Below are 27923 nucleotides of genomic sequence, written 5' to 3' on the forward strand. Positions count from 1 at the left end.
TGGCCTTCTGTTCGAAATGAGTTCCTCCTTCTGGGCCCTGGTCTAATTCCCACCTCTGGGACCTGACTCCTTCAATTATCCCTGCTAGCAGCTCTATATTCTTGTCTCCTTTGTTACTATTTGGCAGCTTTTCCTTCCCCTATAAACATGCTCAAGATCCTCTAAAAATGACACTTTCTAGTCCCCCATCTTTAGCTACCACCCGTTCCTTGCTACCCTCCATGTAGCGACACATCCTCTGCCATGTGTCAGCTCACCGGCCCACCAAACTCATTATTAATCTCCTAATTGCTAATTAAAAATAGCTTCTCACGCATAGTGGCTACTGTTTATCAAAACAAACTAGAGGGAAAAACTAAGAGGAAATTTGAAATATTTGTGATTCCACCAACCAGAATTAATTGTTTTTAGTGTCTGTATTTTTATCCTTACAGACCTTCATCACACATAATTTAGACATACACACATATGGAGAATGGGGGAAGAGAGGAGGGGAGGAAGAACTATTATTAACATTTCTACTTATCTTTATAGACCTTTATCACACATATTGAGGCATACACACATATGGGAGAATGGACAGGAAGGGAATGGGGGAGGGAGAGAGAGAAAAAGAGGGAGGGAGATTTTGTGCTGGTATTAGGCCTGGACTCTCCTTTAGCTTTTTCATTCAATGATAATATTCTACCACTTGAGCTGAACCTCTATACTCAGATCTCAGCCTCTTGAGTAGCTAGGATTGCAGGCATGAGCCACAGCTTGAGGGAGAGACTTTTAAAAATAGAAATGACTTTGCTCTCTAAACTGCCGTTTCTTAAGATACAGTCCTCGGAGCACAAGTCTTTTTAGCGTGGGTTCTCCCATGAGCTGACAGAGACAAGGACTCCAAGGAGGAGTTTCTTTGAGAAGTGCATGAAAATAACTTCAACAGGGAAGTAAGTGATGCAGGGAAGGGGGCATTTGTATCATAGAGGCCAACTGAACGTTTACCCTGCAAGGGAACCCTGGGTAATGCCCACGACTGACCTCAGAATTACCCCAGGACAAGGGCACAGGAGCTGGGATATTTATTCACCATCCTGGAGTGCTGAGGCAGCTTCCTAGTGGTATTCAATTCTTCCGTACTTGAGAACTGTCATGTGTATGTTCACCTCTCTTTAGTTCTGGGAAGATCTCTTCAGCCATGATGCAGATGGAGGCTGGTCGTTGAGAGTCTTGGTTTTTTGGGGTTTTTTTGTTTTTGTTTTTTTTGGGGTCCAGTCGTGGGGTCTGAACTCTGGGCCTAGGCGCTGTCCCTCAGCTCTTCAGCTCAAGGCTAGCGCTCTACCACTTGAGCCACAGCACCACTCCTGGCTTTTTTTCTTTTTGCTTATGTGGTGCTGGGGAATCGAACGCAGGGCCTCAGGCATGCAAGGCAAGCGCTCTACCACTGAGCCACCTTCCCAGCCCTGGTTGGGAGTCTTGGGAGCACAATGATGTGTTTCAAGGACAAGGGCAGCTCAATGACAGGATTTGTCACAGTTCCCGCTTACACTTGCTCAGATATACTGACACTCACAGTCAGTTTCTAAGGTGGTGGCTAGTCACAATTAATAGAAGAGCTGGGTGCTGGTGGTTCACAGCCATAATCCTAGCTATTCAGAACTATGATCTGAGGATCATAGTTTGAAGCCAGACTAGGCAGAAAAGTGCATACAGGAAAGTATCTGTGAGACTTATCTCCAATTAGCTAACGAAAAGTTGGAAGAGGAGCTGCAGCTTAAGTGACAGAATATTAGCCTTGAGTGAAAAAAGGAATAGCACCCAGGTCCTAAGTTCAAGCACTTGTAATGGCACCAATAAACAAATAAGTAAAAGAAACTGGAGATGGGTGTGTTGAAGAGAAGGGGAAACAGACACTGGGAAGGTTCTGCATGTAGAACAAGTGTCAGCCCCCACTGCTGTAGTTAGTTCTTAGACTAACTCATCATCTCATCATCTTCCTCCTCTACCATCCACGTATGACATCCCTCACCTAGGGCAGCGGAAGTTACCTAACCTGCTATTGTAGGGATTCCTATCTTTCTTTCTTTCTTTTTTTTGCGGGGGGGTCCAGTCGTGGGCCTGAACTCTGGGCCTGGGTGCTGTCCCTCAGCTCTTCAGCTCAAGGCTGAAGTGCTTTACCACTTGAGCCACAGCGCCACTTCCGGCTTTTTTTCCTGCTTATGTGATGCTGAGGAATCGAACCCAGGGCCTCATGCAAGGCAAGCGCTCTACACTGAGCCACCTTCCCAGCCCAGGGATTCCTTTCTTTGCCTGCTGGTTTACTAGCATGAGGAGCCCCAAATTGCTCAGAGGCAGATATAATTTTAGGTTTCATAAAAACATTACTAGATCGTCTGCTACATGTATTTTTCCCTGTCCTCTGGGAAGTAGAATCTTTAGTCTAACAGAGCCTAAAGCTTTGGAGATAGGAAGGAGCATTTTACCAAGTGAGTCACTAAGAATAAAGGTGAGAGGAGGCCTGTAATTTTAGCTTCTCAGGACTGAAATCCGAGGATTGTAGTTTGAGGTCAGCCTGGGTGGAAAAGTCCATGAAGCTCTTATCTTCAGTTAACCACCAGAAAGCTGGAAGTAGAGCTGTGACCCAAGTGGTAGGTGAGGAAGCTAAAGGAGAGCACCCAGATGAATAAATAATAGATATTTTAACAAAGGTAAGATGTACCAGGTACCAGTAGCGTATGCCTATAATCCTAGCTATTTATGAGGCTGAGCTCTGAGGATCATGGCTCAAAGCCAGCCTGGGCCGAAAAGCCCATGAAACTCTTATCTCCAATGAAATATTCAGAAAAAGCCAGAAGTGGTGCTGTGGCTCAAGTGGTAGAGCACTAGCTTTGAGCAAAAGCAGCTCAGGGACAGAGCCCAGGCCCAGGACTAGCAAAGAAGAAGAAGGAGGAGGAGGAGGAGGAGGAGGAGGAGGAGGAGGAGGAGGAGGAGGGGAGGGGGAAGTTAGGGGAGGAGGGGGAGGGGGAGAAGAGGAGGAAAGGAAGGAAGGAATGAAGGAAGGAAAGGAAGGAAAGGAAAGGAAGGAAGGAAGAAAGAAAGAAAGATAAAAGTCAAGTGACTTCTTAGTTCCCAGACCTAGATATTCTGCCTATCAGGGATTCAGCACATACATAGTGCAATGGGATCAAGCATCATAAATATATTAAGGACAGCTTCTCAGCCCTGTCTCTTCCAGTTGATGCCTTAACCTCATCTTCAAATGGTTCTTTCAGCATGTTCTCACAATGGAAGCTTCTGGTAGATATGGTTTATACTAGGACACTTGAACAATAGTCTTGTATCCATTTCCTTCATGGCTGAGTTATGGAGAGTTGCGTGGTAAATGTGGGAATGATCATGTAGCAGTGTTAGCCAGGGCACTGTGATCAGAGAAGTCCATTCTGTGTCAACCCATGAAAACCTAGAAGAGCCAGAGCACTTGAGACCAATGCAATCAACCTATATGGGTGACTGACTGCGCCTCTTGAGGGCTGCTACCAACTCAAGAGCTAGGCTTCAGGCTCTGCTCAGACAGATTGAACACTTAGTGGTAGTAATATCTAGGTTAGCCTTGATGAAAGGGAGTTTGTGCTGTTTAGAATGTGTGTGTGTGTGTGTTTGCATGTATGTGCTAGTACTGGGGCTTGAACTCAGAGCCTCGTGCTCTTGCTCAACTTTTCCAGCTTACAGCTGGCACCTCCACATGAATTCCATCCTTGTCACCATGTTTACTTAGTTCATGGGTCAATCCTCCATGCTTGGAAGTAGCTGAAAAGAGAGGTAAACTCATTCACATTGAGTCAGTTATCCTGTCTACCTGGTTGTTCAATGCCTGCTCTACCTGGGGCACTCTATGGTAGACAGTAAATTGGGACACCATTCTATACATTTTATGTCTCCTCTCAGAGATCAGTCTCCATACTTGTTCCTTAGTCTTCCTTAACTGCAATCCTCTAAGCAACTGGCCAAACCATACACCATTACCCAGCCATTCTTGACCTTACACTACTTCTCTTTCTGTACCACATTGATGATTCAATATACTGTTTAAGGTTCTGCCTCCTGGAAAAGTCTCTCCTTTGGATGCCCTGCATGAGGCTGTAGTGTAGTAAGTTAATGTATTTTTACCATCCACTAACCTATTATGCCAACCTGTCTATGAGCCATGCCCAAGTATTTTGCTCTTCTGATAGCTGGTCACAAGAAATTCTCCCCGAGTTAACAGGTGTTAGCTGAGGAAGAGACTATGATGTAAGCAGAACTGACCACATGGGGGATGGGCCTGATTGTGTAGTTTTCAAACCCTCTGGTTCTGCTTAGGCCTAAATCCTGAACGTTCCATGTCTAGCCTACAATGGGTTGCTCTTGCACCTGCCTGACTGTGTGGCTCAGTGGATCTGAAAGGACACAATATAATCTATGAAGTGTTGGTCACATGGTCAGCTCATCTGCAATATCCAGCTGCTCAGTTTCTATTAGAACTAATGTCAGTCATTGGTTTTAATGATGAATGGTTTCTGCTACACGGGAATGCCTTTACTCCAGAGTCTTGGGAGTCTCTGCAAAGGCTTGACTAAGACAAGGGGAAAGTCCGGGAGAACTGATTCTGTACATACTGAACACGTGGCCTGTGGGACTCTTTCCCAGAGGAACCCAGTCTTTCTTTCAAACAATGGGCTCTGGAACTGAGGATTCAAGGGAAATTGTGATGGCTTCATCAGCCTTCAGATCGCCTGCTTTTGGTCCATTTTGGTTATAGGGATCAACAATATTCTTGTAGGTTGTCCGTTGATCTCACCCTTAGAACATCCTTAGGTAAAGCCCAAGTGGGCTTTCTGACTTTGCTGTCCATTATGGTAATTCCATCTACCTTGCTTTTGATGGTTAAGTGTTGCTACCTGGCCTCTTTGGTTTTGGAATCCCATTGCTAGCATTAATAGACACCAAGGAGCCTGGTTTCATAGCAACCTCCCCTACTGTTCACCTAGCTTGGAAGAGATGGCCACTGTTCTGCTGCTCAATAATGCTAGTGCTCGGCCTTTCTCCAGTAGTAATGGGGCATACACAGCTACTGCTTCCTCTTATTGTAGGCAATGAATTTCTTCTAGCAGGTCTATCTCTCTGACCCTTTCAATGGCTTCCTTTAGTGTGGCAGTTCATGCATTCTTTCAACATTTATTTGAATGGGTCTTTCTGGCAGTGAAGCAATTGCTTCTTAGCCCACCTCTAGCCCTTTATGACTGTATTGTGTACTGCTGGAGCTGAGACCTAGAAAATCACATTCATCATTTGCAGTTGCTTCCTGCCCTGCCTTGCCATTGAGGAGTACAGAGGGAGCCAACAAGGACTGCATCCGGAAGGACGTGTTTCTTCCTATTGGCTTCCTGTTCCTGTGAGCGTCGCTCTAGCAACACATCTTCCCTCTGGCATCAGCAGTGCCTTCCCTTGGCAGTAGCTGAACCCAGTTTGCAGTTTTCCCAACACTTTGCTGCACCAGTTCCCAACATGCTGGCATCCTTCCTCGGAGACTTGAGTTTCAGCTTCTTGGAACTCCTCTCTAAGCTTCTAAATTTAATCATGTGGCCCTCTTAGCTTGTTTCACCAGCCTGACATGGTACCTGCTCCAATCCTTGCTTCCTGTGTGATAACTTAGCACTCTTTACCTTTCGAAGCTCAATATCTATTTAACAGTAACTTATATTAGATTCTTCACTTAAAATAGTGTTGTGATTTCTTTTTTTGTATTTTTTTTTTTGTTCCAGTAGTAGGACTTGGATTCGGGCCTGGGAGCTATCCTTAGCTTTTATACTCAAGGATGGTGCTTTACCACTTGAGCCACCGCTCCACTTTCAGTTCTTTGGTGGTTATTGGAGATAAAAATCTCATGAAGTATCCTGCTTGGGCTGAGTTTGAACCACAATCCTCAGATCTCAGCCTCCTGAGTACCTAGGATTATAGGCATGAGCTACTGGTGCTCTGCTAGTGCTGTGGTTTCTATCTCTAATAGATTCTAATCATCATTCCTCCCAAGTTGCCCCAAATCTTCCCCACTCTAGGTATTCTTGCTAGGATGGTAAATGCAGAGGTTCGGGACAGTGCCTCAATAAACTCTTCTCCTTTGCATCCTTATGTTCTATTCCTGTCCCACCCATCACCATCAATACCATTCCCAGACAGGTCCTTCAGCTTTCTATTGGTTCTTTTTATTTTATTTTATTTTTTTGTCGGTCATGGGGCTTGAACTCTGGGCCTGAGTGCTGTCCCTCATCTCTTCAGCTCAAGGCAAGTGCTCTACCGCTTGAGCCACAGCACACTTCCGGTTTTCTGGTGGTTTATTGGAGATAAGAGTCTCATGAACTTTCCTGCCTGGGTTGGCTTTGAACCTCGATCCTCAGATCTCAGCCTCCTGAGTAGCTAGGATTACAGGCGTGAGCCGCTGGTGCCTGACTCAATTGGTTCTTATTAACCAGGTTCTGCAGTTCTTTTAGCAAAAATAGAAAGAAAGAAAGAAAGAACGAAAGAAAGAAAGAAAGAAAGGAAGAAAGAAAGAAAGAAAGAAAGAAAGAAAGAAGGAAAGGAAAGAAAAGAAAGAAAAGGAAAGGAAAGGAAGAAAGAAAAGGAAAGAAAAAGAAAGAAATCTTCTTTGTCCAAGTGGAGGTAGTGTTTCTTCAGTGGTATCATCCTGAGTCTTGGCCCCAGTGACTGGCCTACAGCCACAGAGGAGGTCCAAACAGGTCTTGAGGAAGACAAGTATCATCTTGTAAAGTATCTGCTTCAATGAAACCTCTGCACTGCCTCTAGCAAAAGGGAGAGGAAGCCTAGTGCTCCGTAGCAAAGGGAGTGAGATGTTTCTGTCACCCTTATCATTAGGTCATGGACCTGATTTTCAGCCCTCTCTGCCCTCCAGCTGCAAGAGAAAAAAATGTCATCATATGGGTTTTCTTTTAGGCCATTCCTAGTTTAGTAATTGGCTGGGTTGGCCCTATAATTTCCCTTCCTTTAGCACAATGAACAAACTCTACCAGTTCTTAATTGCCATTGCTTCCACATCCCACAGATGCTGGAGAGACACATAAACCACAGTTGTATCTGAGCACTCCCCACTCCCAGTTCATTACAAGCAAAAATCCTTATAATGGGGCTCCTACAACATGGTATGGACTACCAGCAAGAGGATCTAGCTGCCACTGTCTGGCAAGTTATATAATTCTAGAATCCATCTTAATGATCTTCTTTTCAAGACCATTTCTAGTATAAGCTGTCTTAGGAGACCAGAAGCTGAATCTTAGTGAAAGTAGCTTACTCAGAGAGTGTCAGTTACACTGGAAAGGAAGCAGGAACTGAAGAAGGAAAGGATCACAGCCAATAAGAGTGTGCAACTGGGATGAATTTGATCCAAGGACATTACATGCAGGTACAGAAATGCCACAATAAAACGACTTGGCACAATTAATATACACTAATAGAGAAAAGGAAGAGTGTACTATAACCCAGTTACAAGATTGGTTATTAAAGCCAGGAAAGTTTGGGACAATGTGCATAATGTTCTTCAGAAATAACCTATCTGAGAAATGAGGAAGCTGAGAGCCATTGGTTAAAGGTAGACACTACCAAGTGTCAGGAAGACCTAAGAGATATTGGTTGGGAATTTGATAATGTCTGCAACAACTTACATCTATGTCTGTACCACCCAATCACTTTCTTAAAGAACAAGTTCCTGATTAGGGCAAACCATGGTAACAGAGTAACATAATTTCTCTAAAACTTCCTGTGAGTCTACAAGCATTTCAGAATGAAAAGTTAAAAAAATAGATGACAATAAAGGAAACAAATGCAGTTAGTGTGTGTGTGTGTGTGTGTGTGTGTGTGTGTGTGTGTGTGTGTGTGTGTAGGTAGGTAGGTAGGTAGGTAAGTGGCTATTCAGGAGCCTGAGATCCAGACAATTGTGGTTTGAGGCCATTAGGGACAGAAAATTTTGTAAGACTACATCTCCAATTAGCCAACTGGGCTAGATTGAAAGTATGACTCAAGTAGTAGAGCACTAGCCCAGTGAACGTGAGGCTTCGCATTCAAACTCTAGTTCTGCCTCCCCAAATTATATATATATATATATGTATATATATATATTATATATACATATATATATAATATATATATGCTATTCACAAATTAAATTTTCAACTAGTGCACAAAACATTAAAAATTTACATGTTAATAGGGTCCATGTGATGCTTTTATATAAGCATACATTATGAAATGTTTAAATCATATGTGCATACATACATTATACAGATTTAGAGTGGGCTCCTGAGTTTAGGAAAGTATTATAAGAGGAACAGAAGCCCCTTTCTTCTCTTACTCTAAACATTTAGAAATGCTGTACAGAACATAGTAATACATGTCGAAATATATAAGCTTGCTGGGCACCAGTGGCTCACACCTGTAATCCTAGCTACTGAGGAGGTTTGGGTCAAAGCCAGCCTGGGCAGAAAAGTCTGTGAGACTCATCTCCAATTAACCACCAGAAAACCATAAGTGGTGTTGTGGCTCAGGTGACAGAATACTAACCTAGAGCAAAAAAGCTAAAGGATAGCACCTAGGCCCTGAATTCAAGCTCTAGTACCAGCACTATATATACATATATATAAATATATAATATATATAAATGATATATGTGTATGCATGTTTAACTATATATATATATATATATATATATATATATATATATATATATATGTTTAACTATAAAGCTGTAGGTAGGGAAGAGCAAGCTGGGAATAGTTATAATCACAGCTTGCAATTGAGCCAGGGTGGGTGTATATCACTATAGCATGGTAGAAGTGGTGGCTAGGGGAACCTTAGCCAAAAAATAGACACAAAATTTGTCTTGGAACTGATTAAAGTCATGGAACTTCTTGTGAAACTGTTCATGGTACTCCTCCACAGTGTAGGGCATGTGAATTTTCTTTTGCCCTAAAAACAGCTCTTAGTGCAGATTATCTTACAGCGCCAACTTTACAAAGTATGAGCAGGAAGAGCTGCTAGGAAAGAAAGGCAGAAGATGAAACAACTTGAACAAGTTGTGTGTCATGTTTCCTGAGTCCTCCAGAAAGTGAATGCAGAGGTGGAGTTGGGGGTGCAAGGGGTTTGTTGAGGAGTAATAACCACAGAAGCTAAGGAAGAGGAGGAAGCCATGCAGGGCAAAGAGAGCCTAAGATGGGAATGCAGATCTGACAGAGTCTTGGAGAACTACAGGACCAAAGTTTCCCATTAGAAGATCCTCATGTTGAAAAGCAATGACAGTAGCACTCCTGTATGCCCTGATATTGCTTAGAGACTGTGGAGGAAGAGTATAGTCCCTCCACAACAACAGGGGCAGATCCAGATAGCTCAAACATCTTGAGGTTGCCACCTGGCTGTATGCCTCATGGCTGAATGACAAGTTCTTTTTCTTAAAAAAGAGATTGAAGCGGGGGGTACAAATGCCTAAAGGTAGGACTATAGAACAATTCTGAAAGACTTTATTCAAGTATGTTTTAGAGGGAAAATTAGGAATGCAAACATAAGGCAAAAAGAGGTTATTAAAAAAAAAGCACCAAATAGAAAAATTAAGTATTAAAAACTCAATAGAGCCAGGTGCCAGTGGCTCACGCCTGTAATCCTAGCTACTCAGGAGGCTGAGATTTGCGGATTGCAGTTCAAAGCCAGCCCTGGGCAGAAAAGTCCCCTTGAGACTCTTATCTTCAATTAACCCCTCAAAAAATGAAAGTGGTGCTGTGGCTCAAATTGGTAGAGCACTAGCCTTGAACGAAAGAGCTCAGGGACAGAGCCCAGGCCCTGAGTTCAAGCCCCATAACCAACAACAACAAAAACCAACAGCAACAACAAAAACTCAGTAGAACATACAAGGCCTTTGGTTTAATTCCTACACTGCAAAACAGAACAGAGCAAAAAGATTATCTCATATATGTTTTGAAGGGTAGATTAGACCCAACTGTAAAGAGAATTACCAAACACAAGTTGATTGGAAGTAATGCTCAGAATGCAGCACAGAAGGAAATCTAAAGGGGACATTATGGAGGACAGTATAAATGCAGAGTCTGGGCTCTGCAGATCCAAAGCTGAGGCACAGTCTCAATCCTGTAAGTCACGGTACCAAGGTCTTAGGTGTGTTTTTCAATCTCTCTGTGTGTCTCAGTGGGGATATACTACCTCAGGATGTTGCTCTGAGGATTAAGTGAGTTTATAATTCTTGGCACAAAGTAAGTGTTCAGTAAATACTAGTTAATATTATAGAGGAATGGAAAATATGAAAGATAAACAAAGCCTCACAGAGGAAAAAATGAGGAATTCCGACATTTGTATTGGATTAGTATTTGGACTGGCAGCTTTGGGAGGAGAAGATAAGAAAGGGCAACACTAAAAAAAAGTGGTAAAGAATTTTCTGTAAGTGAAGAAAAGTGGGCCCCTAAAATGAAAAGGGACACTGAGTTCTGAGTTAGATAAAAATTCCATCCCTAGATATGTGGTTGAGGAGTTACAGAATAGTTAAGATAACGAATAAAATCTGAAAACCTACCAAAAGGAAGCATTACCACCCTAAAATGATATTCTGTTTAAGTTGACTTTTTTAGCAGCAACAATAAACACCATTGTTCTAATAGCTTAAGGAGATTAAAAACATTACAATCTTGCATTTAGCTATCCAGCGTCCAGTGTGAAGTTAAATAAAAATTTCAGATATACAGAGATTCAGCGTTTGCTAGTTTTTTATTTTTACTAAAAATTTATGTTCACTGTACACTTAAATGTTATTCTTTTCCACCTTCCTCTTGCTCAAATAATGTAGAAATGATGAACTTTAACAAGAAGAAATTAAACTCACAGGTCAGGCACGGTAGAAAGTGACTCAGCTCTGGGAAACTGAGGTAAAAGAATTGGGATCCAAGACCGAACCCTGCTTCCTTCTCCCCCAAAAAGCGAAACCTTATTTGAAAAATAATTATTGGGGGCTGGGAAGGTGGCTCAGTGGTAGAGTGCTTGCCTTGCATGCCTGTGGCCCTGGGTTCGATTCCTCAGCACCACATAAGCAGAAAAAACCCAGAGGTGTCACTGTGTCTCAAGTGGTAGGACGCTAGCCTTGAGCTGAAGAGCTGAGGGACAGCACCCAGGCCCAGAGTTCAGCCCCCACGACCGACAAAAAGAAAAAAAATATATTGAAACAATGGGCTCAAGCGGTACAGTGCCTGCCTAGCAAGTGATAGGCCTGAGTTCATACCCAGTGTCACCAAATAAGAAGATGAAGGAGAAAGAGGTGAAGGAGGAGGAGGAAGAGAAGGAAAGGGAGAAGAAACTAAATTCATAAGGATAGGAATTATCTTCTGGGCAAGATGGGATAAGAATAACCATATAATCTAGAGCAATAATAGTAACAGTCACATGGACAAACTTAACTGGTCAAAATATATGAAATAATGACTCTTGAGGCATTGGTCATTATACAGCAAAGGTTAGTGCGATGAGAAACAAGCAAGATGGGCTCTACAATTGTACCTGCTTGCTACCCAGGGAAGGTTCCCAGGCCACAGCAGACCCCAGATGGCTTCCTGAGATGAGGAGGCAGGGTTGCAAGTCCAAGGAAGCTATAGCCTGCAGCACAGAGAGCCAGACTAGAGACTGCTTCACAGTGCTGCGTGTTGACCAACAGGAAAGATCCCAGGTCTGGGGAAGGAATCCCCCAAAAGTTTAAAGGAAAAAAACTCAAGATTTTTTACCTACAGCTAAGAACCAATCACAATGGGGGGGGGGGAACCTATTTCTTGGTACCCTGGGGAAAGTATTCAGTTTATTTAAGCAACTGGGAAAATGAACTCTAAGCTGATTGCTGTGCTAGCAAAGATGTTAAAAGCTAGACCTGAAAGGATCGAGTTATTTTTGCGTAATTTAACCACATTTAGAACAAAGCTAAAGAATATTTATAGGAATAGGAAAATTAGCCCACACCCAACAAAATGTGAAATTCACAATGTCTAGCATCTAAATTAAAAATAAGATCACCAGATGAGTAAATCTGAGAAAAACATTTTTTTTCCTATCAAAGTATTTTGCTTCCTTTCTGTTAATGTTGTGAGAATTATTTTTCTGAAAAGGTCCTACTTTGGCCAGGGGGCTTGGCCCTTGTTAATTACTTTTAGTTACATCCTTTTCTCTGCTGCACTTTAGAACCTCCCATTAGAAGCCCCTTGAATTTTAATTACATCTTTAATTAAGCTACGTCCTTTTGCACGTCCTGAGCTCAGCCAATGTGAGAAGAAGGGCGGGAACTACTGGGTGAGAGATGAAAAGGGAGCAGCCTGCCTGCTCTGTGTGCTTGCTTGTCAGATTTTTGGCTGATGGCACACCCTTCTACAGAAGTAAAATCTTGCCTTGTTGAGTTCCTTTCAGGTTGATGTCATTATTGTGACCTACATGACACCTCAACATACTGAGCTATTTCAAACACAAAGAAGTTGGAGAATACTGTTTATAAGTGAGTTAGTCACATTGCAATCACTGGGAGGAGAAAATTAGCTTAAAAGAGACTCAATTTAGCCTGGCATTGGTGGTTCATGCCTGTAATACTAGTTACTAGGAGACTGAAATCTAAGCATCAAAGATCAAACCCAGCCTAGGCAGGAAAGCCTGGAAGACTCTTATCTCCTGTTAACCAGCAAAACAAAACAAAACAAAACAAAAAAAACCCAGAAGTAGAGCTGTGGCTCATGTGATAGATAGTGTCCTTAAGGGAAAAAGCTAAGAGAAACTATCCAGGCCCTGAGTTCAAGCCCCAGTACTGGCATTAAAAAAAAAAAGAAAAAAGAAAAAAAGAGCTGTGTGGGTGGCTCACACCTATAATCCTAACTACTTAGGAGACTGAGATCTGAGGATCGCAGTTCAAAGCCAGCCAGTGCAGGAACATCTGTAAGACTCTTATCTCCAATAAACTACTCAGAAAACTGGAAATGGTGCTGTGTGGCTCAAGTGGTAGAGTGCTAGCCTTGAGCTGAAGAGCTGAGAGACAGCGCCCAGGCCCAGAGTTGAAGCCCCATGACATAAACAAACAAACAAACAAATAAATAAGCTGGATTTATTTTGGCTCATGACTTCAGAGGTTTCAGTCCATAGTCCATTGATAATTGCTTTGGGGCCTATGGTCAGGCAGAAAGCATCATGGTAGGATGTGGTAGAGCAAATCCATTCATACCAGAGCCACAAACAAAGCAAGAGAGAAAGAAGAGGGTCTAGGGTCACACTGTTCCCTTCCCGGCTATGCCCCAACATGGGAAGGCAGAGATCTTTTATGAGTTGATCATTTAATGGCTTTTGAAATCTAATTACTAGGCTATAATTCCCCCAGAAAGAGGTTTGCTGGGTCACATACAAATGAATGTGTGTGTGTGTGTGTGTGTGTGTGTGTGTGTGTGCGCGCGTGCGTGCGCGAGCACACATGCGTTCTTTTTTTTTGGTCAGTCATGGTTCTTGAACTCTGGGCCTGGTCACTATCCCCGAGTTCTTCAGCTCAAGGCTAGCACTCTACCACTTGAACCGAAACGCCACTTCCAGGTTTCTGGTGGTTTATTGGAGATAAGAGTCCCATGGATGTTCCTGCCTGGACTGGCTTTGAACCGCGATCCTCAGATCTCAGCCTCCTGAGTAGCTACGATTATAGGCGTGAGCCACTGGCACCTGGCTATGTTCTATTTTTTGTTTCTGTAGGAAACAAAACGCTGCTTTCTTCCACAGCCGTACTAATTTACATTTATACACACACCACCCAATAATGTACAAGGATTCTCTTTTCTTCATTCTTAACCAACGTTTGTTCTGGCTTGTGTGTTTTTTTTTTATAATAGTTACCCTCACGGTGTGAGCTGATATCTCGCTGTGGGTTTTGATTTGCGTTTTCCTGATGATTATTGACATAAGACATCATTTTTATATACCAGTTGGCCATTTTTGGCTTTTTTTTTTTTTTTTTAAAGAAATGCCTGGGCAAACCCTTTTTCTATTTTAAAATCAAGTGGTTGTTGTATGGGTCCTTGATATATTTGGGATATTGATAATCCATAGGCTGCCTTTTTATATTGTTCCTTTGTGTGCAGAAGCTTTTTAGTTTAACTTAGTTTCATGTGTTTATGTTTGCTTTTATAATCTGAGCTTTTGGGGTAAAAATCTGAAAGACTCTTGTCAACTTCAAGGTCAAGGAACTTTTAGGAGTTTCAGAGTTTCAGGTCTTATATTTACCTCTTACTTTGAGTTGAAGTTTGTTGTTGTTGTTGTTGCTGTTTGATTTTGGTTTTGTCATAGTATAAAATAAGGATCCAAGTTTATTCTTTTGTGCGTGGAAATCCAATTGCCCCAGTACTGTTTAATTGAAGAGGCATTTCTTCTGTTACTGTGCTTCTTTCTCCTCATCTTCCTCCTCCTCCTCTTTTCTTCATCAGTACTGGGGCTTGAACTTAGGGCCTTGCATTCTTGCCTGGCTTTTTTACTCAAAGCTGGTGCTCTGTCACTTGAGCCATACCTGTACTTTCAGCTTTTTGCTCATTAATTGGAGATAAGTCTCATGGACTTTCCTGCCCAGGATGGCTCCAAACTATCCTCATATCTCAGCCTCCTGAGTAGCTAGGATTACAGATGTGAGCCACTGGTACCCAGCTTCCATATATATTGTCGGTCGTGGAGCTTGAACTCTGGGCCTGGGCGCTGTCCCTCAGCTCTTCAGCAAGTGCTCTACTACTTGAGCCACAGCGCCACTTCCAGTTTTCTGAGAGGTTATTGGAGATAAGAGTCTCAAGAAGTTTCTTGCTCAGGCTGGCTTTGAACTGCGATCCTTAGATCTCAGCCTCCTGAGTAGCTAGGATTACAGGCGTGAGTCACCAGCACCAGGCTTCCATATAATTTTTAAAACTGCTTTTCATGTTTTCGTGAAGAATGTCATTGAGATTTTGATAGAAATTGTGTTGCACTCATGTATTACTTTGAGTAGTATGGACATTTTAGCAGTGTTAATTATTCTAATCCATGAACTATGATGTCTAGTCCATAAACACATGCTGTCTTCTCATTTATCAGTATCTTCTTCAGTTTGGAAGAGTAACTATGGATAACCCTACAGCTTACATTATTCCTCTTGGCAAGAGACTAAATGCTTTCCCTTAAGACCAGAATCAAGGCAAGGATGTCCATAGCTGCTCCTTTTATTCCACGTTGTTCTGGGGATTCTTCCTGGTGCCACTAGAACTAATAATTAGTAAGGCTTCAAGATAAAAAATTAATATGCATGAATCTACTGTACATCTGTATGCTAGCAGCAGTCAGAAATTGAAATATAACACATCACTTAACAATATCATAGAAGTATGAGAAATACTTAGAGTTGAATCTGACAAAAAACAAGAAAGACTTAGATACTGAACACCACATTGAACAAAACATTGAGGAGACTTTGTTTTTTTTTTTTTGGTCCGGTTGTGGGGCCTGAACTCTGGGCCTGGGCACTGTCCCTCAGCTCTTCAGCTCAAGGCTAGCGCTCTACCACTTGAGCCACAGCACTACTTCTGGCTTTTTTCTTTTTGCTTATGTGGTGCTGAGGAATCGAACCCAGAGCCTCATGCATTCAAGGCAAGCGCTCTACCACTGAGCCACTTTCCCAGCCCATTGAGGAGACTTTGAAGAAGAGCCAAATGAGGGGGCTGGGAAGGTAGCTCAGTGGTAGAGCGCTTGCCTTGCATGCCTGAGGCCCTGGGTTCAATTCATCAGCACCACATAAGCAAAAAGAATAAAAGCCGGAAGTGGCGGTGTGGCTCAAGTGGTAGAACGCTAGCCTTGAGCTAAAGAGCTGAGGGACAGTGCCCAGGCCCAGAGTTCAGGCCCCACGACCGGACCCAAAAAAAAAAAAGAAAAGCTAAACGAGACAATATGCTATGATTTAGACTAGAGGATTCATGTGTAGCCAGGTATGGTGAAGTACACCATTACAGGTGTGCTCTCACATTTGGACGACACCAGAAGATCCTCATAAAACAAAAATAAGTCCTTAAGGACTCAGTGTTGCTAAGGCATCCATGCTCCCAAAATTCATCAACATAATCAACATAATCCAATGAAAACCTTAGCAGGATTTCTGAATTTGAGTGTGAAAATGAACAAGAAAACTCTAAAAATGTATAGAGTACTCAGAACAGCAAAAACAATTTTTTTTCTTTGAAAAAGGAGAAAGTGGAAGAACTTATGCTACTAGACTTCAAATGTTAACAAATCTTACAGAGATCAAAGCCCCATGGTATTGACATCAAGGTAGGGAAATACATCCAAAAAATTGAGAGTCCACAAACAGATCTGCACTGATTAGGCCAATTGCTTGTTGACAAAGATGTGAAGGCAATTCAGATGAAAAAGGATCATCTTTTCAACAAATAGTATTGGAGCAAATAGATATCCACAGACAAAGCCAAAACCCAAACAAAGCTTGAGCTACAAATCAAAATGGATCATAAACTTAAATGGAAATGTGAACATATAAAACTCCTAGAAAAAAAATCATATAGGCCTTGGGTTAGGTAAAGATTTCTTGGATATATCAAGAAAGAAAAAAAATTGGGTATAAGGCACAATTAAAAAATGGATAAACTGAATCTTGTTAAAAGTTTCATGAAAACTATTTTTGATAGATATTGCTATAAAATGAAAATATAAGCTACCAGAGTGAGAAAAATACAAATATTTGTATTTTCAAAGGTTTGGCTAGCTTCAAACTGAGATCCTCAAATCTCAGCCTCCTTGAGTAGCTAGGATTACAGGCGTGCGCCACCAGTGCCTGAAGTAGAAAATCTTGGTAAAGATCTTGTATCCTTAAAATATCAGTAAGTCCTCCTTATGAAACTCTCAGATGTCTGAAACCATCAATGGCCCTGGACACTATTCTTACTGTCTTCTTTTACATACATATCTGTTATAACCTATACATAAAGCACGCTAAGAGATGAACAACAAAAATGATAACACGGAACAATGAAAACATGGAACAATTATAACAATATATTGTGAGAAAAACTTGAGCTGTGGAGCCATTGTTAAGTGAAACAAGTTACTTGAGCACAAGCGTCCAAGATGGCTACAGGTGACAGGTAGCAGAAGGTCCACATACAGTGTAGATACACTGCATAAAGGGATAATCCAGGGTGAAAGGGCACAGGATTTCATGTTACTCAGGACAGTAAACAATTTGAAATGAATAGTTCAAAAGAACTCTAAAACCCAATGATAAGAAATCATACAACTCCCACCAAAGAGCCAAAATATGTATACATTTGCTTTGTTGAATGGCTACTCCTTTGCACAACTTCTTAAAGACAATGAAAATAGAATTTTTAAAAAATGTGCAATTCATTTGATGAAAAATATATATGGATGGGCAGGCACTGGTGGCTCATGCTTCTTATCCTACTCAGGAAGTTGAAATCTGAGGATCACAGTTTGAAGCCAGCCTAGGCAGGAAAGTCCCTAAGACTCTTATCTCCAATTAACCACCATAATCTGGACATCGAGCTGTGAATCAAGTCATAGAACACTAGCCTTGAGCAAGAAAAGCCCAGGGATAGCTCCAAGGCCTAGAGTTCAAGTCCCAGGACTAGCACACACACAAACAATGTCCATGAATGGTAAATTAGCCTATAGAAAGATTTTTGAAGGGCCTGCTCAAGTGATAGAGAAAGACCTGCCTAGCAAGTGTGAGACCATGAGTTCAAATTCTAGGGCTGTAAAAAAAAAAAAAAAAAAGTTTGGCATCATTAGTCTTCAGTAAGATGCAAATTAAAATAAAACCACAGTGAAATAATGTGTCTTAGACCACTATTAAGTGCTGGTGAGGATGAGGATAACTTAATTTTTCTCGTTTTGCTGGTGGGCATGTCAAATGTACATTTTGGAAAAATTGTCAAGTAATGTCATAAAACACTAAACATATACCTACCATAGATATCCCACTCCTCAATACCCACAAGAAATAAAAGCACATGTTTTTATAAAGATTTATATACCCAAACCTTTTTGTCTTTATAAAGATTTGTATATCAAAACCGTTTCTGATTTATTTATAATGGCCAAACTTTGTTTCTTTTTTCTTTTTCTTTTTTTTTGGCCAGTCCTGGGACTTGAACTCATGGCCTGGGCACTGTCCCTGAGCTTTTTTTTGCTCAAGGCTAGTATTCCACCACTTGAGCCATAGTACCACTTCTAGCTTTTTCTGTTTATGTGGTGCTGAGGAATTGAACCCAGGGCTTCATGCTTGCTAGGCAAACACTCTACCACTAAATCACATTCCCACCCTTGTTTCTTATTGCTTTTTAAGAGCTCTTTGTATGTTGAGGATTTAACTTTAGACTATCTGGTTTCTCAGGGTCACTGGAGTTAAGCAATGCTATTTCTTGTGAAGAGACTGAAGCCAGTTTCTGCCTCTGGTCAGTGGAGGGCAGCAGTGAGCAAGATTCACTGTCACTATGGATACACTCACCTACTCAGGTGCTGAACACACATATGTGCACATCCCTCTCCCCATGCACACACGAGATAAGAACCTTACACAGTATTTTTCAGGAAGTCTCAAGAACCCCCTACATTGTTTACTCCACAACCTACTCACCAGTCTCTAGAGAGCACTGCTCAGAATAGAGAAGAGAATCAGGCTGTAAAGTCAGAGTTTCCTCATTTGTAAAGTGGGCCCATAGTACAGTAAGGAAAGGTGAGCCCAGGAATGTTGCCTGCTAGCCTAGGAAGGTACTCAGTGAGTGTGTACCTGTGCTTGTTCCTGCCAGACCACTCGCAGTCTCTGCCCCACTCCCTCATTTGCTGAGCAGAAGGAGGCACTGTTCCTATTATGGTGGGTGGTGAGTGGGCTCCTTCCCCTGCTCAGGTCCACCAGGTTGCATTCATTCTGAGTTCTAGGACAGGACAATGTAGGGGAGAAGGTCAGTGAGGACCCATCCAACCTTAGGGTTGGGAGAGTGTTGGTGGCAGAGATTCTGTCCGCAGGCTGGAAAGGCTGGTACCAGATACTGATTAGCTCTGAGGGACCCAGGAGACAGCAGAAAGGTTCAGTTTTGTCTTGGAGGATATGAGTTGTACCTGCACTGTACTGTTTGAGGTTCCAGAGGGCCTTTCAAAGTGCTCCCTGCAGTAGAAGTCAGGACCTTACCTGCTCTTTCTCCATCCTTGGTCCTATAAAGCCTGGATCCATTTGGTCCAGGGATCATAAGGCTCTAGACTATTCAGGCTAGGGAGGAGATGATCTCTTCCTTCTTCTCTACTCTCCTATTCCATTGTTCCTCCAAATTTGCAGAGGAGAACAAAGGGGAACTATTTTTCTGGCTCAGAGCAAGGTAGGGCCTGAGGAGCTCTACATTGCTCAGGAGGAGAAAATGGGAAAATGGCTTTCTGATGGACACAACTATGGCCTGGAGGAAGTTGAATTACCCAGTCAGTAGTAGGAGAAGCAGGAAAGGTCCAGTTCAGGCCCTGAGATGTGGGCTTTGGGGAGAGGAGGGCCAGCAGGGAAGAGGGTGAGGTCCTAGGGTTCCACAATGGGGGAAAGGAGGGAGTTGTTTCTGTTTCTCTTAATCTCCAGCTTGGTCCCAGGACCAAGGCAGGACCCTTGGCTTCTGTTGATGGTAATGGCAATAATAGCCACTGATTCCTATAGGCTTGGCCTCCTGTTAATCTGTGCAGAAGCATTGTTTCATTGAATCTTCATTCATGATCAGGCTCCAATTGATAGATAAGGACACAAAAACTGAGAGGTTATGCACCTTGCCTCAGGTCACAGTGAGAAGCCAGGACACAGCCTTTTCTTTGATACCAGGGGCTAAGAACTCCCATCTTGGCACATGCCCACGTCCATCTCCTCCACCCAAGTCATCATTGGACTGCCCTCATGAGAAGGTACCTGTGTGGGCAGAGAGGTATTCTCAGAACCAACCAGGGTAAGCCCAAGTCATATGGGAGGCCTGGCTTGGTCTGTGGCATCTAGGGTCTGACTGTGACCTAGACAAAGACTCTTTGGTCTGGCTCTCCATGTCCCTTTCTGTCCAGAAGCCCCCATCATTTCTAGCCTAGGGTCCCAAACACCCAGAGACTATGAAGGCGAAGAAGCACAGAAGGTGCTGGACACCTTAACCACCATTAGATCTCTCAACCCACAGCTTTCCTGATGGCATACAATCCAGGCCAAGTTCTTTTTTTTGCTGTTGTTTGTTGTGGGGCTTGAACTCTGGGCCTGGGCACTGCCCCTCAGTTTGTCAGCTCAAGGTGAGCACTCTACCTCTTGAGCCAAAGCACCACTTCAGGTTTTCTGAGTGGTTTATTGGAGATAAGAGTCTCATGGACTTTCCTGCCTGGGCTGGCTTTGAACTGAAATCCTCAGATCTCAGCTTCCTGAGTAGCTAGGATTACAGGCGTGAACCATGGGTGCCTGGCTTCAAAGTTCTTTTAATCTGTGTGTCATGGGGAAGAAAAGAATGAAATGGGTTGACATTTGGTGCAGTACATAGTGAGGGGCCCTCAGACTGATAGGGAACAGTCAACAGAAGGAGGGTGTCAGTGGCTCTTTGGGGTTCCTAAAAGTAGTACTATGGGGGTATAGAGGGAGGTGGTATTGGCAATTGACCTGTGGTCAAGGGAAAGAGGGATGTTCCTCTCTTCTCTAGCTCCAGATAGACAGTCAGTGATGGGTGGGGCTTTCAGAATCTTATCAATCCCACAGGAATGTACGTGGCTTTAGCAAACCCCAGCCCCAGGCAGAGGAGTAGGGCTGCAGGCTGAGGCCTGTCCTGGCTGTGGGTGGGGAGCCTGGGGAGGGCCCCCACCAGGCAGGCTTGGGCCAAAGCCAGGTTTAGGGTGGAGCTGGCCAAGGAAACAGCACAGGAACACCAAATACCCCTATGCAAACTGTTAGGTTCCACCCAGCTTCTACCTCTCCATCGCTGGTCTAGATCAGTCCACAGGGTTGGTACAGCCTTAGCCATGTCTCAATGATCAAAACACAGCGTGACTGGGGCTGAGAAGGTGGCTCAGTGGTAGAGCGCTTGCCTCGCATGCATGAGGCCCCACCACATAAGCAAAAAGGAAAAAAAGCTGGAAGTGGCGCTGTGGCTCAAGTGGTAGAGCGCTAGCCTTGAGCTGAAGAGCTGAGGGACAGCGCCCAGACCCAGAGTTCAGGCCCCACGACTGGAACAAAAAAAACGACAGCGTGACAACTACCAGGCATTTCTCATTAGAATCAGTTTCAATTTTCACAATCCCTCCAATTTTTATTTTTAACCACTAGCTTATAGATGTAGAGATGTAAGTCTTAGCAGGGTTAAATGACTTGTCCAAGGCCAAGTAGCTACTGAATGTCAGAGCCAGGTACACACTGGCAGACTCCAAAGCTAATTCATCTTTCATTACTTTAGGCTGGGGTTTCAGAGAGACTAAGCTACATGCCCTTGGCCTTAAGAGGTACCAGCCTATTCCTAGAGGGATGAACAGACAGAAGATCTAACCATTACTATAACAAATGCCTGAATTTATCAGCTTTATAATGAGAAAAGGTTTGTTTTGGCATTACAGTATTAGAGGTTTTAGGCCCCTCTGCTTTGAGCCTGTGGTAGGGTAGCATATTATAGTGGGAGCTCATGGCAGAAGAAACCACGTACCTCATGGCTGGGAAGCAAAAAAAAAAAAAAAAAAAAAAGTAGAAGAAAAGACTATGTTCCTACAATCTCCTTCAAGGGCATTCTTCCAATGACCTAAAGGCCTCCCACAGTCTTACCTCTTAAAGTTTCTACACCCTCCCAATAGTCTCAAGCTAGGGATGAGGTCTTCACCACATGGGCTTTTGGTGGACATTTCAGATCCCAATTATAGATGCTGCATGAGTGGAGCCAGTAGAACACAGTGGATAGGCAGCTGCTTCTTCTTCTACTGTAGATAGTTTCCTCTGTCTGAGTGTGAGTATAAACTGAAATGATTCCAAGATTAAACTTCTCCAGCAAACGAAGAGAAGAAAGAAGACAAAGGAAAAGGAGGAGGAGAATAAAGGAAGGAGGAGACAGAAAAAGATAGCAAGATAGTGTGTGTGTGTGTAACACGTGTGTGTGCATACATGCACATAATGTACATGTGCATGTGTGTTGTTAACAGTACTAGCACCTGGATTCAGCTGCCCTGGAGCCTTTATTTCCAAAGTATCAGCCAACAACTTTTCATTTTTGCCTGGGCCAGTTTGACATTTGCAGCCAAGAGACTTCAAATTAATGTGACTCATGTGGCAGGCAATGGCTTCAAAATAAAACTTGTGCCTTTTATCCCTAAAATGTACACCTTTTCTATTCTCCTAGAGCTTATTAAATAGTTCCAACAACCATTCTATTGCTCAAGCCCTGTTTTCTACCCATCATCTCCACATCTAACCTAGCAACAAGTCTTGTAATTCCTACCTAAACAGATCACAAGTCCTTCTCTTTCTGTACATTTACATGAAACACAATGGAAATGTTTAACTTATATGTAATTGGACTCTAGGAGTGAAAGGAAAGAGAAAACAGGAAAATAATTAACGAGATAATGGTTGAGAGTTTCCAGAAGTGAAGAAAGACAAGGAATCGTAAGATGTATGACAAATTATGAACTCCATACAATAAAAAAACACAAAGAAATTTTACATATAAAAGCAAAAATCAACATCTGAAAATGTCTGAAAACCGAAGACAATAGAGAAAAATGTTAAAGGAAGCAAGAAGGAAAAAAGTCATACTATCTTCAAATTAGCTACAATAGGACTGTCAACAGACTTTTCCACTGAAACCATGGAAAAAAGAAGACAATGGAATAAGTAATAATCTCAGAAAACATGAGAATTTCAACCTAAAGTTCTACATCCATTCCTATTATGACTATATTTTCTTCAGTTCTCCCCTTCATTCAGTTTTGGTCATATTGGCTTCTTTGTTCCATACATGTTCTAGAACTGTTCCCATTATAGGCTCTTTCCCCTATGACTTATTATTCTCTCAGATACCTATGTTTATCTATCATGTCCTCATCATTTTCGAGTCTTTTCTCAAATGTCACCATTTCAGAGAGAAGTACTGTGACATATTCTGTCTCACATTCTCTCTTCTATATGTATCATTACCTTCTGAAATACTACAAACTTTAGTTCTTTATACTGCTTTGGCTGGTCACCTGTGGCTTAAGTGTAAACTGATAAATATCATTGTTTAATTTAAAAATCTATTTAAAATTAGCCAGGTACTAGTGGTTCATGTCTATAATGTTAACTACTCAGGAAGCTGAACTCTAAGGATCATGGTTCAAAGCCAGCCAGCACAGAAAATATTCATGACTCTTATCTCCAATTAATCTGCAAAAAGGCAGAAATAGAAGTGCAGTTCATATGGTAGAATATGTCAGCCTTGAGTGGAAAAAGCAAAATAAGTCCTGAGTTCAAGCCCCAGTATAGATAGATAGATAGATAGAGTAGATTGGCTGGATGGATAGAGAGACATACAGATAGACAGAAAGAATAGATGGATAAAAGATAAGTAAGTAGATAGATATCAATCTGTGTTTGAGTGTGTATGTTGTCAATTGCAACTTTCAGGGCACCCAACTACAAATAACTAAAAGAATAAAGACATTTAATCTTGCATAGAAGTCATCCAGAGGCCAGACTTCTCTAGTATTGGCTTAAGAATTACACAAAGTTGTTGCTATATCCATGTTGTGTCATAGTCAACAAGATTATATTCTTGCTAAAGAGTCCCCCACCCTCCCCACCCCCTCATCCACTATCTGTGCTGCTTTGTTTCAGACCTCCTTCTGTCTAATTGAACAGTAGCCAACATCAACAGAAGGCTGACACCTGACTGAAATCATGGTTCCATAGATGGGCAATCTGAGGATCTCATATAAAACATCTCTTAGTTTACAATTTAAAAAGTCAGGGCTGGGAAGGTGGCTCAGTGGTAAAGTGCTTGCCTTGCATGAATGAGGCCCTGGGTTCAATTCTTCAGCACCACATACACAGAAAAAGCCAGAAGTGGGTGCTGTAGCTTAAGTGGTAGAGTGCTAGCCTTGAGCTGAAGAGCTCAGGGACAGTGCCCAGGCCCAGAGTTCAAGCTCCACCACTGACAAAAAAAAAAAAGTCATTTCATATCCTTGAACTCACTAATCCCTAGCTAGCCAGAGATATTTTTGTCATCTTATTTTGCTGCTGAAGCTCAGAGATACTGGGTAGCTTGATGAAGATGAGAGAGTTAAAACATATCCAAATCCTGTCTAGGGATAGCTCTCCAAGTCCCATCTCCAGTGACCTACTTCCTCCTACTCTACCTCCTAAAGTTTCCACCACCTTCCAAAATAGCACCATCAGATCAGAACCAAGCATTCAATACGTGAACCGGTGAGGGGACATTTCACATCTAAATTATAACACTCACCTATGAATCAATGAAGGTTTTAAAACTTGGTCATAAAACTAGTACCTGAATACTGGGGCTGGTTCACGCTTATAATCCTAGCTACTCAGGAGGCTGAGATCTGAGAATCATGGTTTGAAGCCAACCTGGGCAGAAAAGTCCCCATGAGACTCTTATCTCCAATTAACCACTCAAAAAACCAGAAGTAGAGATGTGGCTCAAAGTGGTAGAATGCTAAGCCTTGAACAAAAAGAGCTCAGGGACAGAGCCTAGGCCCTGAGTTCAAGCCCCATGATGGACAAATAACAACAAAAAAAAAAAATTAGTACTTTAGTGCTAGTACATTAGTATGTAGCCAGAATCATTCATGAGTCAAAATACTTTTTGTAAAAAATAAAAATGTCCATCAACTAATGAAAGGGTAATCAAAATGTGGTGGAGCCACACAATGAAATGTTATTTATTCAAGAAAAGGATGAATACAGATACATGCTCTAACATGAATTAACCTTGGAAACGTGTTGAGTGAAGGAAGTCAGGCCCACCTAATCTCTTCCCAGATCTGGGGATTCCTTGGGTGCTTTGGAGAAGCAGATATTACTCATCCTGGGGAGAGCTGGATCTTGCTTTTTCCTATTCAGTTCTTCTCTGAGGGCATTTCCTTCACATCACAGATAGTTGAAGATTTCTGCTGTGGGTTCAAATTCCTGCAGTAGTTCTTGGAACACCTGCACTGATAACTTATTTGCCCTAACTCCAGGACTTGAGAAAAGGGTTCTAGCGTGTATGAATTTGCATTTATTCTATACAAACACTTGATTTTCCTCCTCCCATTCTGTTTTGGTCTTGTACAGGTTCCAGGCCACTCCTTGTCCCTCTCTGATGTCTGAACCCATATGGTACTTGTCAATACATTCACACACACACACACACACACACACACACACCACCTTCCCCTCAATCCCCACTCTTCCTGCTATGTCTGCAGATGGAATACCATCCTGCCCAGCAGTCCAAGCCTGTAGCCCAGGCCCCTCTTTTCCTTTGGAAGCTCACCTCAGCTCACTTCTAGACCTTCTTTGTTAACATGGCCTTTCGATGTCACTTGTGTTTTGATGCTTCTGGTCCTCATCTTTCCTTTGAATCCCCCTCCAACTTTACCTGTCTCCATGGATGGCTGAAAGGGACCTCAGACTCAACATAGCCAATAGCCATCTCTGGTTTGCCCTCCACAAACCTGGCTCTGGAACATCTTCCTTCTGTTAGGGAAAAACCACTTGGGTTTCCCATTCTCCCTGTATGGACCCCGACCTTGACTTTCCCTGGACTTCTTTTGTGGACCATACATCCATGAGTCAGGCTTTGTTGTAAGTACTTGGAGAATCCAATCACTGCTTAGCCTGATTCTACCTCTCAGAAAGCCTTGTCATCTCCCCAGGATTACTGCAATCCTCCCCCCCCCCCTTCTGCCTTTGTCTAGGTCTCACATGGCATCTTCGGTGAGCTTTTCAGGATGAAGGCCAAGGTGGAAGCTATCGCTGGATTTCTGTCTCTCTCAGATAAAGTCCGAGTCCTGATAGGGGCAGGTTCACCCCTCCACCTGCTGTTCCACCTTCTTTCCAGTCACATGGCCCTCTGTGCTCCTCTGAGAAGATGCTCTTACCAACACAGCCTTTGTCACTGCTGTTCCCTCCACAGGAATGGTTTGTCTCAATGCTATAGGGCACTTTTCCTCACTTTCTCCACGTGGATGAAGATAGACCATACTAAGACAGCTTTCCCTTAAACTCCAGCCCTTCCCTCCGTTTCCCTTTCCTGTAACACTCATCTTTGTCTTCTTCCCGTTTTACAGAAGCTCTGTGAGCTCGTGGATGGACTTGCCTTGCTTGTACAGCCCTGGTTTCAAGAACAAGATTCGGAGTACCAGAAGACACTATAGTAGTTACCTGTGGAGTGAACAGATCCCAGGCAGCTGTGCTTGTCATTTTTATTTCATCAGCCATGTAACCATTCATACCCTAGTCAATATTCCCTCTCAGACCTCCCTTCTTCCCTAGACAATTGTGCATAATCATTATTTAAATTTTTGCCTTTCTTTGTGTCAGTACTGGAGCTGGGACTCAGGTTCTTGTACTCTTGTCTTTTTTGATTAAAGCTGGGTCTCTACCGCTTGAGTCACATCTTGACTTTCAGATTGTTTGCTGGTTAACTGGGGATAAGAGTTTCACAGACTTTTCTGTCCAGGCTGGCTTCAAACCAAGATCCTCAAACATCAGTTTCCTGAGTAGCTAGGATTACAGGAGTTTGCCTACTGTCTGAGTATAGTTGTTTCTCTTGCCTCCTTTTCTCCCTGTCCACCCATGCTTCTGCCACAGCCATTTAAAGCTTTAGTTTTACTGGGCTTAATGTTTTATGCCTGTAATCCTAGTGACTAGGGGAGTAGCAATGGGAGGATCATGGTTTGAGGTCAGCCTAAAGAAAAAAGTTTCAGGAGACCCCTTCGACTCAATCCAGCTTGGCATAGTGGTGTGTATCTACAACAGGTATGGACAAGACTATACTTTGAGGGAATCATTTCTATAGTTTGTTACAACAGGTATGGAAGTAGCATAAACAAGAGGATCACTGTCCAGGCCTGCCTAAAGGCAAGACTCTGTTTGAAAACCTAAAAAGTACAACTGGTTAAAGGTGTGGCTCAACTAGTAGAGTGCTTGACTAGGAAGCGTAAGGCCCTGAGTTAAAACCCCACTACCACCAAAAACCAAAACAGCTTTAATTTTATTTTTCCCAACACATATTGCCAACGCAAGACACAAGTTAATGAAAAAAATAAAGGGGTGGGGGTATGGGTGCTGGTGGTTCATACCTATAATCCTAACTACTCTGGAGGCTGTGCTCTGAGGATTGTGGTTCATTGCCCACCCAGGCAAGAAAGTCCATGAGACTCTTATCTCCAATTAACCATCAGAAAACTGGAAAGAGAGCTGTGGCTCAAAGTAGTAGAGTTGTAACTTTGAGCTAAGAGACAATGTCCAGGCCCTGAGTTCAAGTCCCACCAAGAAATACAATAAGTTAGAAATAAGTAATCATGATTCAGACTATGAAATGTCTCATTTCTTGTTCCTTGTGATACTGGGGATGGAACCCAGAGCCTCAGGCATGCTAGGCAAGCACTCTAACACTTGATCCACTCCTGCCCCTTAGCTGTCATGTTTCTACATATAGTTGTGCCTTTACTCAATCATCAGATTCATGCCCTAGTTTGACATGTAACAGGAACAGCTCATGGTTCCATTTATTGTGCAACCTTAAGCAGGTTATTTTCTTTTTCTTTTTTCTTTCTTTCCTTTCTTCCTTTCTTTCTTCCTTTCTTTTCTATCCCTTCCCTCCCTCCTTCCCTCC

This window comes from Dipodomys spectabilis, unplaced genomic scaffold (assembly GCF_019054845.1).
Source record: "Dipodomys spectabilis isolate Male_0828 unplaced genomic scaffold, ASM1905484v1 ptg000002l, whole genome shotgun sequence".
Classification (NCBI taxonomy): Eukaryota; Metazoa; Chordata; class Mammalia; order Rodentia; family Heteromyidae; genus Dipodomys; species Dipodomys spectabilis.